Source organism: Otolemur garnettii, unplaced genomic scaffold (assembly GCF_000181295.1).
Source record: "Otolemur garnettii isolate 467f Iridium unplaced genomic scaffold, OtoGar3 scaffold00004, whole genome shotgun sequence".
NCBI lineage: Eukaryota > Metazoa > Chordata > Mammalia > Primates > Galagidae > Otolemur > Otolemur garnettii.
In genome coordinates this window covers 17,607,892-17,625,378 of record NW_003852399.1, presented here as the reverse complement: position 1 = coordinate 17,625,378, position 17,487 = coordinate 17,607,892, and the positions used below count along the sequence as shown (strand labels likewise).

Genomic DNA, 17,487 nt, shown 5'->3' with positions numbered 1-17,487 from the left:
TTATTCCCTAAGCAACAAGTGTTTTAAAAAGTTATCTAAAAATGTTTTTGACATAATTTTCCTCATGTAATCAACTTTAAGTAATACACATATTATTTAATAACTCAGTATAAATATTATAACTTAATAATAAACAAATTGGTATTCTAAAATATAGTTTCTTTTTTTAATTATTTTTTGATAGGGTAAAATTTCTGTTATGGTACGCAAGGTGTCCCCAAAGTCAGGATACTGAGGGAGAATGGGATATTGTAGTTATTTACAAAATATTCATTACGAACTTTTACACAAAATTTATAAAATATTCCCTGCATGTTGACCACCTGTCTCTAAAATTTTGTAAATAGAGGTATAATTTTGCTACAATTTTGCTTCCCATTTGACCTATTTGTGGAAACTGCTGGGATATCCTACGGTTAGAAAATAGGAAGTTGTGATTCCCTACCTGGTGTTATAGTTTTCTGTTTCATACTTTTATAAAAATTTAGTATTTTTTAAATTTAAAAGTTACATTGATTTTTCTCCCTACTTTAAAAGGATATTTTTGGATGAATATTATCCTCCTCAAAATATAATCATTGTGATTTTTTCTGGCAAATTATTTCCATCTGTTTTCATATGGTATTTATTTAGCACCCAGAATTATAATATCCATACTCTTTCAAATATATCCATTTAACTGAATTCTCTTTTTAAAATCTCAAGAAAGCCATGTAGTTTTGCAGCACATCCATTGCACGTAAAGAATTATACCTGTGCTATAAATTTTGGGTCTGCTATTTGGCCACATCCTCTGCATGATTTCATTCCTGGTTATGGATCAAATTGATTTCTTGCACACAGAAGCTGCAGCTCTTTGAAGGAGTAGTGGATTAATAAAGATATAATGAAAATATCACACTAGACCTTCCTCAGCTTGCCAAAGGTATTTTCCAAAGATTTTAACCGTACAGCATGCAATTTTGTCCCCTAATTTCCTCATCTTTTACTACTATATCGCTGAATGTCCTTGTGAAGCTATGCATGTGTGTATATATATGTTTATATATCTAAGTGCATGCTTATAACTTTACATAGTTATGTTTGAATGAACTCATATAAAAATAAATGCACATATATTGTCATGTACAACGTAATGCCATTTCTGTCAAGGATGGTAAGGCCTGGGTCTATTAGCATTGGACAAGTTCCTTAACATATCTAAATCTTAACTTCTGTCCAAAAGAATATCATCCCTAGGAGTATGGAGACAATTAAATGAGGTAACATGTCCAATGCTTATCAAAGTATTTATTAATTGATCAATAAATTCCAGTAATCTTAAAACAATTGGAAGCTCTTTAGCATGGTATGCTAACTCTGCAACTTTCTCAATGTTTTCTGTCATCCATCTCATTATAATAAAATTTTGTAGATATGTGATTACCAATTTAGAGCCTTGGGACTTTACGGAGTTTTCTAGTTTTCTAGTTTTTACTGAAATGTCTTTTCTTTGCAGTCATCTGCAAAATTTCTATTCCACTCTCAAGGTTTAAATCTAGCATCACTACACTGTGAAACATTCCTAGACTGATTTTAGGTAGATTTGACAGTTTTCCAAAACCCAAAATATAACCTAAGTACCGAAGTCACTATACGCAAGGAATTTTTGCAATTTTGATTCCCATTCTCAAGAGTTAGCTTGGAATCATATCTAAATGGCTTGAGATCGATGATGTTCTCCATAGGATAGTTAGTGGTTACTGGACAGCAGCAATAAAAATATTGTTTTCAGGTTATTTATAACATCATCAAGCTATGAGCTATGAGACTGTGCTCATAGATGGAAGGCAAAAAATAACAATTTAATGAGAAACAGTTCTTTGGGCACAGACATGACAGAGAAACTGGGAGCATTGGTGTACAAAGTGCTCTAAAAAATTTTCAAATCCTAGACAAACATTGTCTGTTTCATAAAAGACAATCTGACTTGCCTTGTTTCTTTTTGGATAAGGGCTAGGTAATAAAAATTCACTTTAGACTCAGTAGAATACTGCTCAATGTAGATGTCTGGTTTCCCAGTGGAAGCATGGGAGGAAGGTGTATCTACAGTTAGCTAAACATATTTAATTATTAAACATTTGAAGAGATTTATTTAAAATGTACATTTATTTTTAGTTAAAGAGTATTCACAGATATTTATATGTCAAGAGTTCACCTAATTATATCAAAAATAATTTGTAAATATGCACATTTCTTTTATCCTCTATAAAATATTAATAGAATTAAATAACAACAGTTTACTTATGAAGCCTGGCTACAAAATATAAGTGGGTAAGTTAGAAAGAGTGTAAATCATCAGTAAACAATCCATTGCTTGAATATTCTAAACTCTGGGATGGCACCGAAAACAGCTCTTCTGATTCTCAGACGTGCAATTACAATGCAGCCAGAGTCCCAAATCTTGTCACCATCATGTGCTCCTGCTGAGTGAACTGTCTGATTGCCTCCTTGAAGACATTTTATTGTTAATCGCAATTTAAGTCAGTGTATTATTAGTTTCTGTGGTAATTTGATTTGGATCTGCCTTTGTGTCATTCTTTTTAAAATTCTCTGTAGCATTTTCAGGAAGGGAGCTTACTGGGGGGATGACAAATACATATTGAGCATTAACTCCACAGGTGGTCGTGTTAAATGACTTTCTTCAGTGTTCTCTACAGAATAATGCCACTTTCAGTGATTGAAAGTTATTTTTTTAAAATTGAGTTATTATTCCCACCAACTACAACTATTTTCTTCCACAAATAAGGCCACATCTGTCAGTGACCCAATTCGGTGTTTCATTCAAACAATACTAAACAGTATTTCTTTTTGTAATCGGCTTGAATATCACCTAATGAAACCACACGTATTTGGGTTTGAGTTCTTGATATGATGAGAATATTACATGGTTCTTATTACTCCTGATATAAAAAAAAATTTATATATTTGGAAGTCAAGGGTAGCTGCTAAGCCTAATTTCAGAATTAGTAAGGACTTAGCGTAACATCTATGTTTCATTTTTTTATGAAGTTCACTGTTAAAAATACAATTCAAAGATTATTATGTTTGTTGATATCAACTTTAGAAGTAACTAGTAAAGAATTGAGTATATTAAGAAGCACATTGAGAGGTTGTAGTCAAGGTCATTTTTATTTTTCAATTTCTGTTTACCCATTATTTTTCCCGATCCTACTTATGTGGACAATAAAAATAATTTCTCATTAAGCACATTTTTTACCTTTCATATCACTAAAAAATTGAGGAATTATGAAATATAGTAATATTTCATGCCAGTAAATAAAGTATGAACCAAATTGTGACATTTACTTTTACATAGACATTTACAAGGAACTAATATTAAAAAGTGGGAGAACAGGAATATCAAGAATTTATAGTTATTAAGCACGAACCTGGGAAGTTACATACAATATTCCACACCTGGAATCCTAGCACTCTGGGAGGGCAAGGTGGAAGAATTGCTTGATACTAGGAGTTCAAGATTAGCCTGAGCAACAATGAGACCCAGTCTCTCCTAAAAGTAAAAAAATTAGCCAGGCATTGTAGTGGGTGCCAATAGTCCTAGTTACTTGTGGGGGGCAAGGGCTGAGGCAAGAGGATCGCTTGAATCCAGGAGTTTGAGATTGCATGGAGCTAAAACTGACCCCATGGCACTCTAGCCTGGGTAACACAGAGAGACTCTGATTTTAAAAACAAACAAACAAACAAAGTGATCTTAACAATTTACTTAGAATTTTGGAGTCATATTTTTTTAAAAAAGGTATTCTAGTACTTGTGGAGAGTGAGATGTCCTGAAGTGCTTTCTATGATAATATTACTGTATAAATAGGAGCTGTTTGGGGTTTTACATTTTCACATTTGCCTTTACTCATGAATCTCTCCTTTTCTGACAGGCAGCCGTAAGCTGGAAGGTATGCAATCCCTTTATGTTTGGGTTGTATCACCTAAATACAACCAGCTAAGGTAATTTACCGGGGATGACTAAACCACTAGAAATTAAGGGGGTTTTTCTAAAGCTCTGAAGCCAGGCAAAGTGGGTATAGAGTTCTATTTGATAAATATAAATGTTCAAAGAATGCAGTATTCTGTTTTAATTTTTTTACTTAAAATTTGAAAAGGAGAAAAATTAATTACTCTTTGAATGTGATGCTGTGAAAACTTTCCAACATACCTAATATTCTGAGTAATAAGAATTCATTGAGTCTAACAGACTACGGCTTTGATGAAAAAGAATTTTCATCAAAACCTGTATCTAAGAAGATGAATATTTTATTCTCTTTATTATTGATGATAGTGAGAAATCGCAGGACATGATATAAAACTATTGACAACATCAAGACGTAATCTAAAAATTATTTAAAGCAAAAACATACTAATCATTCATGTATTTATTGTAACATATTGAATATCCTTTACATTGTGTTTTAATTGTTGGTGGAACATCTTTCCCAGTTAGTATTTTTAGAAATTGCGGGTCTCTGTTGCACTAAGGCATCATATTGTCAATTCAACGTGACATTGGCACTGACTTTTGCCTTCAATTCCTGCACACTTGGATGACCAAACCAAATGTGGTCAGAGGTTTTGGTGTAGGATTATTAGACTTGTCCAAAGAATATATGGTAAAGCTCTTTTCAGCAGTCAAGTTGTAAGATGCAAAATTTAAATAGCTTCAAGGGATACATTTTTCATTGTAAGGAGAAATTCTTAGTAACTGAAAACAATGAAGTGAATTCAAAGAAAATAGCAGAAATGAGAAGTATAAAGTCGTGGTTTTGTTCACTTTCCTGGCTCCAGTTATTCTGAGGACTAGCTGTCTTTTTAAAATTTCAGCAACAGTGTTAGTCACTATTATATTTATATTTAATAAAATATCCTTTGGTACCTTAAAGGATAGATATATTGAATTTCTCTAGTTGACACTAAGACCTCCAGTCCACATTTGTTTTCAGGATTTATTGTATATTTGTAACAGAGGAAAAGGTACACTCCTATTTGGAATGAAGATATGTGGACTTTAAAAAATTAGGATATTTGGTGGACCCCGTAAATGGACATTGGAAATCTTATAGTAAGAACTTATATATGAATGGTTTTACTGCATGAAAATAAAAGCTGTTTTTAATTTATACACATGGAAAACATTTACAGAAGTTTCAACCGGAAAAACAAGGTTAAACAAAACAAAGGACGTAAATTTAAGCAGTGTGGGCAGCAGAATAATGGGCCCCCAAACATGCCCCCTTCCCAATCCCTAAAACCTGTATGGTCAGTAATAACGTCCAAAGTTAATGAAGAATGGAATGTATCACTAGTTTTCAATGATATTCTGGAAATGTAGATAGTAGGTCTCACAGGCTTTCACCACAAAAGATGATAACTATGGGGTCTAATGCAATTTTTAATTCACTAGCTTCAACCATTACATAATGTGTATGTACTTTAAAACATCACATTATATATGATAAAAATGTACAATTCTACATGTCAATTTTTTTAAGTCAATAAAGTTTTCAGATAGAACTAATGTTGCTAATCACCTGAATTTAAGACTTCTGACCTACAGAGCTATCAGATAATAAATTTGTGTTGTTTGAAGATGCTAACTTTGTGGTAGTTTTTTATGGTGGCTACACAACACGAATATAACACATAGTTTAAAACTATATAGAGAGAAAATTGAGTAGTGAGTCTTGCTAGAAGTAAACCTGTTTTCTAATACTCAATGGTAAAAATAAAGTATCACATGCTTAATCCTTTTAATTAAAGTACTACATTTTTATCTAGTGCAGTGAGAATACAATGATGATAGAAAGTTTAGTGCACTGATTTCTCAGAGCTAAACACTTAAATTAGATTTATAATGTGATATTTCAGAGGAATTATGGCATTATGGAGAAGGCCTTCCAAAAAGGCCACTTATCCTGTCTAGAAAAGATGTCTAGAATGAGCAGAAATCAGTAGGGACAGACATGATGATTAAATCTTTGTTAACATGTGGATAGATCAAGCAAACTATATGGGAAAAATACTGAAAGTTTAAATAATCATGACAATCAAGAAGCAATACATTCAAAGTTATTTTAAGTAAATTGTCAGGATAAGGTATCAATTTGACTCATTTTAATTAAGGTCAAGAATTTATGACCTTTAATTAAGGTCATGAATTTATGATTCATTGTAAATAAGTAAGGCAAACACAGGTAGAAATAGTAATCAGTAATTCCTATAAGTAACAGATTGTGAAGTTCTCCAATTTTCCTAAGAGCAACTCGTTCTAACTCCTACTGTCTATATTTCCCAACAAAAATCACTAAAGTCCTATGACATTTTGCCTATTTTAAGAAACTGATGCCACCAAGTTCATTTCTTTCTTTTTTTTCTTTTTACGGAGGCTTCATGAATTTGTGTGTCATCCTTGTGCAGGGGCCATGCTAATCTTCTCTGTGTCGTAGTTCATTTCTTTGTAAACAAAATCAAGGCACATAGTTATCATTTTAGAGACTCCCATCACATTAGCTATGCTGAACACTTACGCATCATTCTGGAAACACTACTCGCAACAAAAAAATAGCAACCCATTCAATTTTAAGTCCTAAAATACCTGAAGCATCTGTCTCTCAGAAACATGTACTTGGAGGAGAAATCACGTGGAAGATAGACTTACATGACAATCTGTCATCAAGACTAACCCAAACACATTAAGTGTTTCTTACATATGCCTTTTAAACATCAGTAATGATGACATGTCTTTGAGCACAGCGGAGACACTGCCACCAGTGGGGACCACTTTGCATTATCTTTCTATCTTTCGTGGTTTACTTTTCACTGACCAGATGTTGTTGCAGCAGCAATATTATAAGAAACGATTAGATAATATTCCTGAATACTTTATAAACATTGATTTCATGGGGAACGTTTTTCAATTATGAGCATGTCCTTTGTACTTTTCAAATCTTAGTCAGTGTCACCCATACGCCCACACATGAAGGGCATGTGATAGTCAAACTGTATGAGTTAGTATTAAAATCAATACTGCAAATGGAGGAGGAAAGGAAATGGTAGTATAAAGTTTACTTTTTAATATCATTTATCTTCAGGCAAATGTAAGTTTGGGACATTATATCAGATAGGAGCGCTGTGTCAGTTCTAAGGTAAGCAGTGTATCAGCAGGAAGAAATCTAAAAACCTTCATGCAGCAAAAATTGAACAATCTGATACTTGGACATGCATTTTCCTTTAACAGCTTCTATTCTATCTCCAGTAATCTCTTTCTCTACCAAATTTTCAGGACCCTGTCAGAGCCAGTAAAATGAAAAATTAGGATGAAGATTTTTTAGGGTATCGAGTCATTCTTTCCCTTCTTTTTCTAAGTTCCCTTTGGCTTTTATGTCTGAATAGTAGAGTTGTATACTCATTTTGTCTTTTCCTTCTTTCTTTTTCTTTTCTTTTCTTCTCTTTTCTTTTTTTTTTTTTGAGACAGAGTCCCACTATATCTCCTTCAGTAGAGTGTCGTGCCGTCACAGCTCAGAACAACCTCAAACTCCTGGGCTTAAGCGATTCTCTTGCCTCAGCCTCCCAAGTAGCCAGGACTACAGGCACTTGCCACAGAGGCCAGCTATTTTTTGTTGCAGTGGTCATTGTTGTTTTAGCTGGCCCGGGCTGGGTTCAAACCTGCCAACTTTGGTGTATGTGGCTGTTGTTATAACCATTGTGCTACAGGCACTGAGCCTCATTTTTTCTTTTATAAAAATAGAAAGAATAGTTATTAATATATTTTTTACTCCAGTTTTTTGTTCAACAGTATCTAAATAAAGTTTGTCTTGCCTCTAAACCAGTTCATTCTAGTAAAAACCTGTGCCAAGTGTGGAATTTTGGCAAAATTATCTGATTTGCAATGGCTAAAATCATGAGAAGCTTGACCAATTCTTAGAGGCCAGGGTTTGTGTATTATCGTAACAATGTCAGCAGGATCTCTAAGAACCTTCCACACATCCATTCCTCTATCCACATTGCGAGCTTTTAACCACAAACCTGTCCTCTAATGACAGAGTGGCTGCCAAAGCTTCAGACATTATGGCATGAAAACAACAGCTAAACAGGAGGGAAGGCAATTAAGCAAAGGATATCTACTAACACTCTAGAAGAAAAATATCTCTGGGCACCACCTCATACACACACAATATTTTCATAATTGCCATATATCTCATTAGCAAGAACCACCACATACTTAACTTGAATAAAGCTCTTCATAAGGACAAATAATTATTGCTATTGACTAGCAATAAGACTGAACATCAGGAGCTATGTGGGGGATGATCTACCCAGTAAATGACCAAATAACAGTCTGCCCTTTGCTGCAAAATGCTTCAACAAAGAGAAAGATGTCTTGTATGTGTGCATAAAAAGAGAGAAAGGGAAAGGAGGAGGGGGGTGGATGAGAGAAGGGGAAAGAAGAAGAGAGAAGAGTTGAACTAAAGTACAGAAAATATGCAAAACAAAATAATTGAGAATGACCTTCAGGAAGATTTAGTTAGCAGGGTTAGCACTTGATATATTTAGGGGAAGATATCCGTATTTAAATCTGTCAAGTGTAGAGTATAAATGTCCTAACACAATAATTAAGAAAGTATGGTGAAGGCAATGTTAACCAGTTTGTTGTAAGTTTTTCAAATTGTATATAAAAGCAGCACATTGTACCCCATAAATGCATTAATGTACACAGCTATGATTTAATAAAAAATATATATAAAAAATACATTTTCTTTACTTCTGGTGACGCCACAGGGTTTAACATTGAGGACATTTATAGAAGAGATATAGTAGGAAACTATTGGCGTTGGGCCTAGGAAAGAGATTCAGGATGAGAAAGAACAAGCACAAGAATGCTACGTGACCAAAGCGGACTCCTTCAACACCCCAAAGGATTACACAAGACGCCCCCGCCACGGTTGGTCCTCAACCACGAAGGAAGTTCTGAAATGTCAGATATGGAATTCAAAATATGGATGACAACAAACTCTATCATATTGATAACAAAATTGAAACCTAACACAAAGAAGTCTTCCCCATCCTCCCCACAAAAAACTTTCAGGACATGAAGCAATCATTCACCAAAGAGATATTTTAAGTAAAAACATAATAGAACTTCTGGAAATGAAAGAGTCCATTAGGGAACTTCAAAACATAGACTACATTGAGTGGAAGAGAGAATTTCCAAACTTGAAGAAAAGGCTATTGAAACAAAAGGATATCATCTTCAAAAATGAAGAAGAAAGAAAAAACAATGAACAAAAACTTTAAGAACTGTGGGATTGTATAAGACAACTAAACTTGAGAATTATACATATCCTTAAGGGGGAAGGAGAAAAGCAAGAAGTACGCACATCTTCTTGAGGAAACTTTCTTGGTCTTGCTGGAGATGTAAACATTCAGATACATGAAGGGCTTGGAACACTTAGAAGATTCATTCTAATGAGACATCCTCTCAAGGAAGGTCTTGCTACGGAGAAGATATGTCTGAGTATAAATTAATATGTTCATGTCCTATGTTAGCCTATCTATAGCTGTAGTTTTCAGAGCAGAAAGTTGTTTCATGTCGTCTATTTTCTGAAGAGACTAAGAAGCGTTGTAGATCTTCAGTTTGCTTGACTTTTGTCTTCTTGTGGGGAGTGATATCTCCTACGCTTTTTGCATGTCAGGCTTGAAACTCAAAGTCCGTGGTGTATTTTTTTTTTTTTTTTTGAGACAGAGTCTCACTCTTTCACCCTGGGTAGAGTGCTGTGACGTCACAGCTCACAGCAACCTCAAACTCTTGTGCTCAAGAAATTCTCTTGCTTCAGCTTCCCAAATAGCTGGGACTACAGGTGCCCACCACAATGCCTGGCTATTTTTTGGTTGTAGTTGTCATTGTTGTTTGGCCAGCCTGGGCTGGATTTGAACCTACCAGCTCCAGTGTATATGGCTGCTGAGCTACAGGCGCTGAGCCATCTGTGGTGTATTTTTAATGTTAAAAATCCCCATAAATATGTACAATTATTAAGCATATTTTAAAAACTAAAAAAAACACAAAAAATAAATTAAAATAATTTTAAAATTATCCTACATATACGCTTGATAGCAATTTGTACGTGTACTTTAATTGCCTAAAAAATGAGAATAAGCTACTGGGATTGAAGTATAGCAGATAATAAATCTTGTATGTTATTTTCACAATGATTTCTACAAGTTTTGAAGAAAAGTATGTCACGTGAGAGGAACATATCATGTGAGATATATTTATTAAGAATAGAGGTCGTACATGGTATATGTATGAATTTATACCACTTTTGATGTGTCGGTGTTCATTAGTGAGTAGAGGTGTATATGTTACATTTTTCCAGATATCAGTAATTCAAAAGGGAAAAATAATAAGAAGAAAATAACATACAAAACACCTCTAATATTTCTTATGCCTTTTTTAATCTTAGGAAACTGAAAATATTGTTTTATCTTATTTGATTACTTTTTTTTTAGAGACAGAGTCTTTATCACCCTTGGTACAGTGCTGTGGCATCACAGCCTAGCAATCTCCTGGACTTAGGTGATTCTCTTGCCTCAGCCTCCTAAGTAGCTGGGACTACAGGCACCCACCACAATGCCCAGCTGTTTTTTGTTGCAGTTTGGCTGAGGCAGGGTTTGAACCCACCATCCTCTGTATATGGTGCCATCGCCCTACCCACTGAGCCACAGGCATCGCCCAGCTTATTTGATTCTTTTTGAGAAAACAGGAGTAGCCGTTCAACCAATATCACAAACTATAAACTATACATTGAACATCTTTCTATATTAAAAATGCACACATTTTGTATTTGTTAATTCCACTTTTGAGACTTGATGTTATTACTACACTGGCACATGTGAAAAAGATTGATAATGCATGTAAGGATATCTATACGCATGGGAAACTTCCCCAAACTTAATGTGAACTTAACTTAAAATTATTAGCAACAAACTAGCATTACTTCACAGCAACCTTTCCATGTAGTCCACGAAAAACATTATTTTTTAAAGAAAGAAACTGAAGTACAGGGACGTAGTTTAAGTGATACCTAGTCGCGTGGAGACTGCGCTCTAGTCTCCTGTTCTTTATCCAGTTTGTATGTCAGTTCGTATTATTGCAAATTGTGTTCATTTAATTAAGTCTATTATTTCCGTTTGAGAAAATTTTTTTCTTTACTTCATGTTATAAATTTTTATTTTTCATTGTAAATTGAAAAATTATATTTGCATATATTTTGTGATAAAATTGATATAATTTATACTATATGGTATAACTAAATCAAAATAATTAGCACATTAATTACCGCAAATAATTACCATTTTTGGTGAGGAGAATTTTTGAAATTTACTCTTCCCATTTCTCCCACCTCCATCCACCATTCTACTCTTTGCTTCTTTAAGTTTCATTATCTTATTTGCATTTCTAAGCCTTTCAGTGTTTTCAAATTATAGTTAATGCGTCTAAGAATAAGACTTGTGGGTTTTCAACCTACTTGAAACTTTCTTCTAAAGATCCCGACATTCTAGAAATATATTCTAATTTGTGATTAATACTATTTATTAAATTTATTTCTCTACTATCATTTGTCCTTGAGACGTTTAGATTAACAGTGCTTCACACTTTGGAAAAGTAACATTTTATTTGACATTTTCAAAGAGCAGAGATAATCTTTCGCCTCCTAACCTTTAAAAAAATGATGAAGTGTAGGCTTGATGATGTCATTTTGACTAGTGTAATCCCTTCAACAATGACCCTTTCTGTTCCAATGTACTCTTAACTTCAATATGAACAAAAGCAGCGTAGACTTTGCATTTTTCTAACAGTTTTTAAAAGTATTTCACAATTATACTTTTTCATTATGTGCTTCACCTGGAGCTATCTCTAACATTTTTAAGGGATAAACAATTTCTACCATTGACTATAACACCTGAATGTTAGAACCGTATTATATGTCATGGAATACTTACTTACGGCAAAGCTTTTTTTACTTATACCTAATCAATGTTGTTTTATATTAAATGACATAAAATGAAGTAAAATGATTATTCTCATCGGAGTGCATTGTGGGTAAAGGACACAGTGTATTCATGTTTTTTTCTAAACAAATTAATAAGCTTATGAGCAAATCATAAGCTCATCCTAAAAATAACTTGAAAAAGTACTGTATTCTCTCAAATAAAAATTAAATATTACAAGCTAATAAGTTTAATATATCATATTTCACTGGACTCGCAACAATATTAACTTTTGATGTGACATTTAATGTTATGAACTAATAAGTGTAACACAGTGTTTTTTTCACCAGATTCCCAACAATAACAACTTTTAATGTGGCATTCAAATTATTAAGTTAAAGGCCAGTGGGATATAGAAGTTTACAAGTTTAATAATGATTCAAAGTAATAAGAATCATAAGGTGGCAGAAAAAAAATTCATATGAAAATTTAAATAAATAAATATATAGTATGAATAATCTTTTCCAGTTTTTATTATCAAACTGTGAGGGAAACTGAAATAACAGACTGTGGCAGTTGTGTTCCATATCCCAAAATCACCACAGTCATATGTCTGATAAGAAATTCTCTCTTAGAACCACTGCACATTCCGTGGTAAGGAGTAGAGTCTATTATTTCCCCTGCTTTTGCATCTGGGTGGGAGATTATGACTACTCCCATGGCTGGAATGTGCTGAAGGAGCTGATGCTGTGTGAGCGCAAGGCCAGATCTAAAAGCACCTTTCAGATTCTCTTTCTCTCTCTCTACCCACCCCTCCTTTGGTTTCTAGTGCTCAAAAACCCGCACATAATGGTCTGGGGAAGCTCAGGGCATAAAAAACGCTGTATATATTTTTTCCAACTGACAGTTTCAGAAAAGTTTCAATTGACAGCCAACATCAAACATTAAGCTTGTGAACAAGTGAGCTCTCAGATGACTTCAACCTCAAACCTTTGTATCGCTTCAGTCCTGCGCAAATGTTAGAATGATGTTTGTTGTTGCTGTAAGCCACTCCTTTTCTGGGTAACTGGTTAGGCAGTCGTAACTAAAGTACGGAGCAACAGGCATTTTTACTGTTTTTCTTCTCATCCAGAATATAAATAAGCTCTATGAAGGCAAAATAGGATATGTCTTATGCACGGCTACTTCTCCAACAGTTTGGCAAATAGTGTCTACTAAACAGTCAAGTGAATTAATATATAGGAAATTTACCATATTGTTCCACAATGAAACTTCCAAGAATGTTGTGATGCCTCCCAGAGTCTTTCTCACTTTCCAAAATATATTTTAAATATTTATGCCTTAAATATTCATGTTAGAAAGATAGCTTTTGTTTACTCTTACATATTGGGTGTTTCTTACGATCTAAGCAAATTGTTGGAGACTGTAGATTAATAACTCACCATCTCTATGTCCCCATTCGCTTTGGAACATACAATTCTTGGCTTGGGAAGCAGAAGCAACCTCTTCTCAGGTCTTTTCTTTTTTCCTCACCACCCCCTTCCAAAGTTTCCCTCTTCTTGAAGAGGACACTGCTTAAACCTTCTCACTTACCCGCCTTTTTACTTGGTTAACACTTTGTAAGTGTATTTGCATTTTTATTGTGATTTGACTTGATGATTTTAAACTTTTTTCATGTGACTTCTCGTACTTTTCAGACCTCAGGGAAATGCAAATGATCAAATGATCACAAAGGGTCTATATTGTCTCTGGTCTGCTCTTTCAGTCACATTTCAGGCTTTTCTGACTATCAGACAAATTGGGCATCACTAGTATTTCTACAGAAGTCATGTAGCATCGCAACACCTATCGTCCACCCCAATGGGTGCATTCTTCTCTTAGATGGGGGACAAGCGGTCTCCATCATTTTTATTGATGAGTAAGCCTATATAGCTGCTTTTTTCTGCTTTAACTTCCACATGGAGTGTTGTTCTTTTGCTAGATTTTGTCATATTTCTTTCATTCCCACAAATATATCCTGTCACCAGGTAGTTTTATGTGGCAGAACGTCCTAAAGGGTAGGTAGCAGAACAAAGCCATTACCACATAGTGCGAGAAAGAACTGTGAAGCTGTGTGAGATGTCGCTCTTTCTAGAAATTTCTCATACATTCCCTAAGGAAGATAATTTTTCGCTGCCTATTTGCGTTCCTAGGCTCGTCTCTTGTCGTGTATCTGAGACCTTTCCTTTTCCGTGGCCAACGTCCATCCCCAATTCTAGTCATCTTATGAAGCAGAATATTTTAATAATGTCCCCCCCCCCACATAAGCATCGACATACTATATCTTTATCTTCAAATTCACAAATTATTATTATGGTTCTCATTTCATACAAATAAGGGGGACTCATTTCCTAGGAGTTCGAATGCTTGAATGCTTTAGAAAACACGTAATGGCCTTGAAAAAAATAGTTCTTTTTAAGTGAAAGACGGACCTAGATCCCTTTCTTCCAGGTAAAATGAAAGGCAATAATGTATTCAGCAAAGTGTAAAAATATATTCTATTCATTTTGTTATCCTTATGCATTGTCAAGTATGTTGAATACAGTATTTTTTAAAATAATAAATAATTAAAAGAGAAGGATAAGTTCTGAAATACCTTTGGGAATTGACTTTGTGTTTTCAGTTACGAATAGAGTTGTTGAAGAGCTACACTGAGTAGAAATTGATGGAAATATTCCTTTTTCTTTTTGAAATATTCTTCATACTTAATTATTCATCAGCTAAATATTTGAGAAAGGAAAATTATTTTGTAGAAATTTTCTTCTCTCTCTATATATATGTACATACATACATATTATTAGTGGGGAAATATATATAAAGTTATAAAACTAGTTAAAAGATAAGATGATTTTATGGTTTAAAAATAGAGTTTTTAATCTATTCTTTTATATAAACTTGCCAATGTGATAGAATATATCACAAATTTCAGAATATCTTTAATTCCTTTACTAATATTTGGTTGTAGGAAATGAGGGTGGGGAAGCACTAAGTTAGCCTGCAGCTGGGTAATTATCACTCTTTGTTCCTTAATTCACCAATTAGAGCTCATTTTTAGATGGGTCTCTCAGAGACAATAATCTTGTGACCAAGTGGAATGGGAGGAGGGTCCTGTGATCCTCTGGTCCCAAAAAACACTGTTACACACAACCCCAGTCACACCACCCACAGCCCAGCTATAGCAGTGAATACGGATTAACAGGCCTCAAAATACTTTCAGTAAAAGGTTTTAATAACATATATTTGAATGGGATATATTATTTCTACAATAAAACGTTACTGCTCTGTCAGCTTTCAGAGAACGTCTTTCTCTAGTTACAATGTTACAAGGCACACACCTCTGTAATGGAAACTAATTTCTTTATTAATATCCATAAGATGGAGTATGCTACTAAATACGTGATTGGTAGGATCGTTAGTAATTGAAGGGGAAGAAGAAACAAAGCACGGCTTTCCATACTTAAATTATACTTATGATATTACTGCTAAAAGTACATAGTCTTTATGTTTAAAAAACCTCTAATTGTACTGTGTAAAGGAAATCTATTAAGAGTGAGGTCTTTAAACTTATTTTGCACAACACCAGGGCTCATTTTTTATACACACCCATCCTCACTTTCCTTGCCCCATATTTGTGACTTCTGTAATGCTGTTTTTCTGTCTGAAGCGCCTTTTTATTCTTATGTATCTTTAACCTCCTTTTCCCCTGTCGATTCTATCTCCTGATCATTAAATCTATTCACAAGTCTTCCATATTAGTACAGCCTTCTAAACCAAACAAAATCAAACATCTTTCCATCCATATCACTTTGAGTTTCCGTAATTTAGCTCTACATTCTTGCACAGCTAATCTTTTCAGAATATTTTAAACACACTAATTAACTTTCTTAAATTCACATTCATTCTTTGACTCAGAACACTTTTCTCTGTTTCCCTTCCCCGTGTACTCAATCCACCTTCGTCGTCAGTCCTCTCCATCGCTTAATCTCAGTGTGAATGACTCAACCCTCATCCTAATTGAAATCCACAGAATTGGGCCATGCAGGGCAATTGTAATTACCAAAACTTTCACATTGCTTATCTTTCAAAATGCCATGCTCTCTTTCTTTTTCCCTTTTCCACTAGCAACATTCTTCCTTCATTGGTGGCATTTGCTGTCTGTCTATCAGCCTTTCTCTTTCTCTGATGTTGTCCACTTCACAGCGTCAGCAACTATTTATATGGCCATGACTCCACATTTCTGCCTTTTGCTGATCAGAGTTTGAGATAATGGATTTTGGATACATGATGTAATTCTCAAAGCCCCATGGATGGGAACCTGCATATGTAACTTGTAAAGCACATTGAAAGGAAGAGAAAGTGACCAAATTATTAAGAAGGGAATATTAGAGACTGCTGTGGGGGGAGGAAATCATTACCAGTGACCTCTGTAACAAAAGGGAGCCAGTGTATTTCTTTTTTACCTAAAATTAATTATTGGGCTGAAGCGGGAAAATTTCCAGGTATTTACTCTTGTTGAATTTCTGATAGACTTCTAGGAACTTTCTATCATGTTTCAAAAGTACAGCTTTATTTTATGGAATGTCTTTTCAAAGGATCTTTGGGAAAGCATTGATCAAACTGACACTAGACTTTCAGGTTTTTAGACTCGGTGATTTAAAGAATAAATCCGCGGACCACAGATCAGTGGCAAGACAGAATTTATTGATAGAAAAGAATACAAAAACACTAAAGTTCCTGGTAGGGAGAGAAAACCCTAGTTGGGAGAAAAAAGCTGTCTCCGTTTTTTTTTCCTCTGTCTCTCTCTCCCTCTAGCAGTGTATATAGGTGCATGGGTTCCTTCTATATGAGGCCCGCAAGTGAACCGACACATTCTCTACCGCGGGGGCAAGGTGAATGAATGTACTAATGAATGGACATAGTTCCTTCCACTGGGGCAAGGTGAATGAATGTATTAATGAATGGACATAGTCCCTTCCTCTGGAGCAAGTTGAATGAATGTACTAATGAATGGACGTAGTTCCTTCCGCGGGGGCAAGGGGAATGAATGTACTAATGAATGGACACAGTTCCTTCTGCTGGGGCAAGGGCAATGAATGTACTAATGAATGGACATAGTCCCTTCAGCTGGGGCAAGGTGAATGAATGTACTAATGAATGGACATAGTCACTTCCTCTGGGGCAAGGTGAATGAATGTACTAATGAATAGACACAGTTCCTTCCACTGGGGCAAGGTGAATGAATGTACTAATGAACCGACATAGTTTCTTCCGCTGGGGCAAGGTGAATGAATGTACTAATGAATGGACATAGTCCCTTCCCGGGGGCAAGGTGAATGAATGTATTAATGAATGGACAGAATGTATTAATGAATGGACACAGTCCCTTCCGCTGGGGCAAGGTGAATGAATGTA

The 17,487-nt window shown here is 34.7% G+C and overlaps 1 pseudogene; it reads right to left on the bottom strand.

Annotated features, from left to right (window-relative positions):
* Positions 1-6,420: 6,420 nt before the first annotated feature.
* LOC111728050 lies at positions 6,421-6,515 on the bottom strand (annotated as a pseudogene).
* Positions 6,516-17,487: the final 10,972 nt, after the last annotated feature.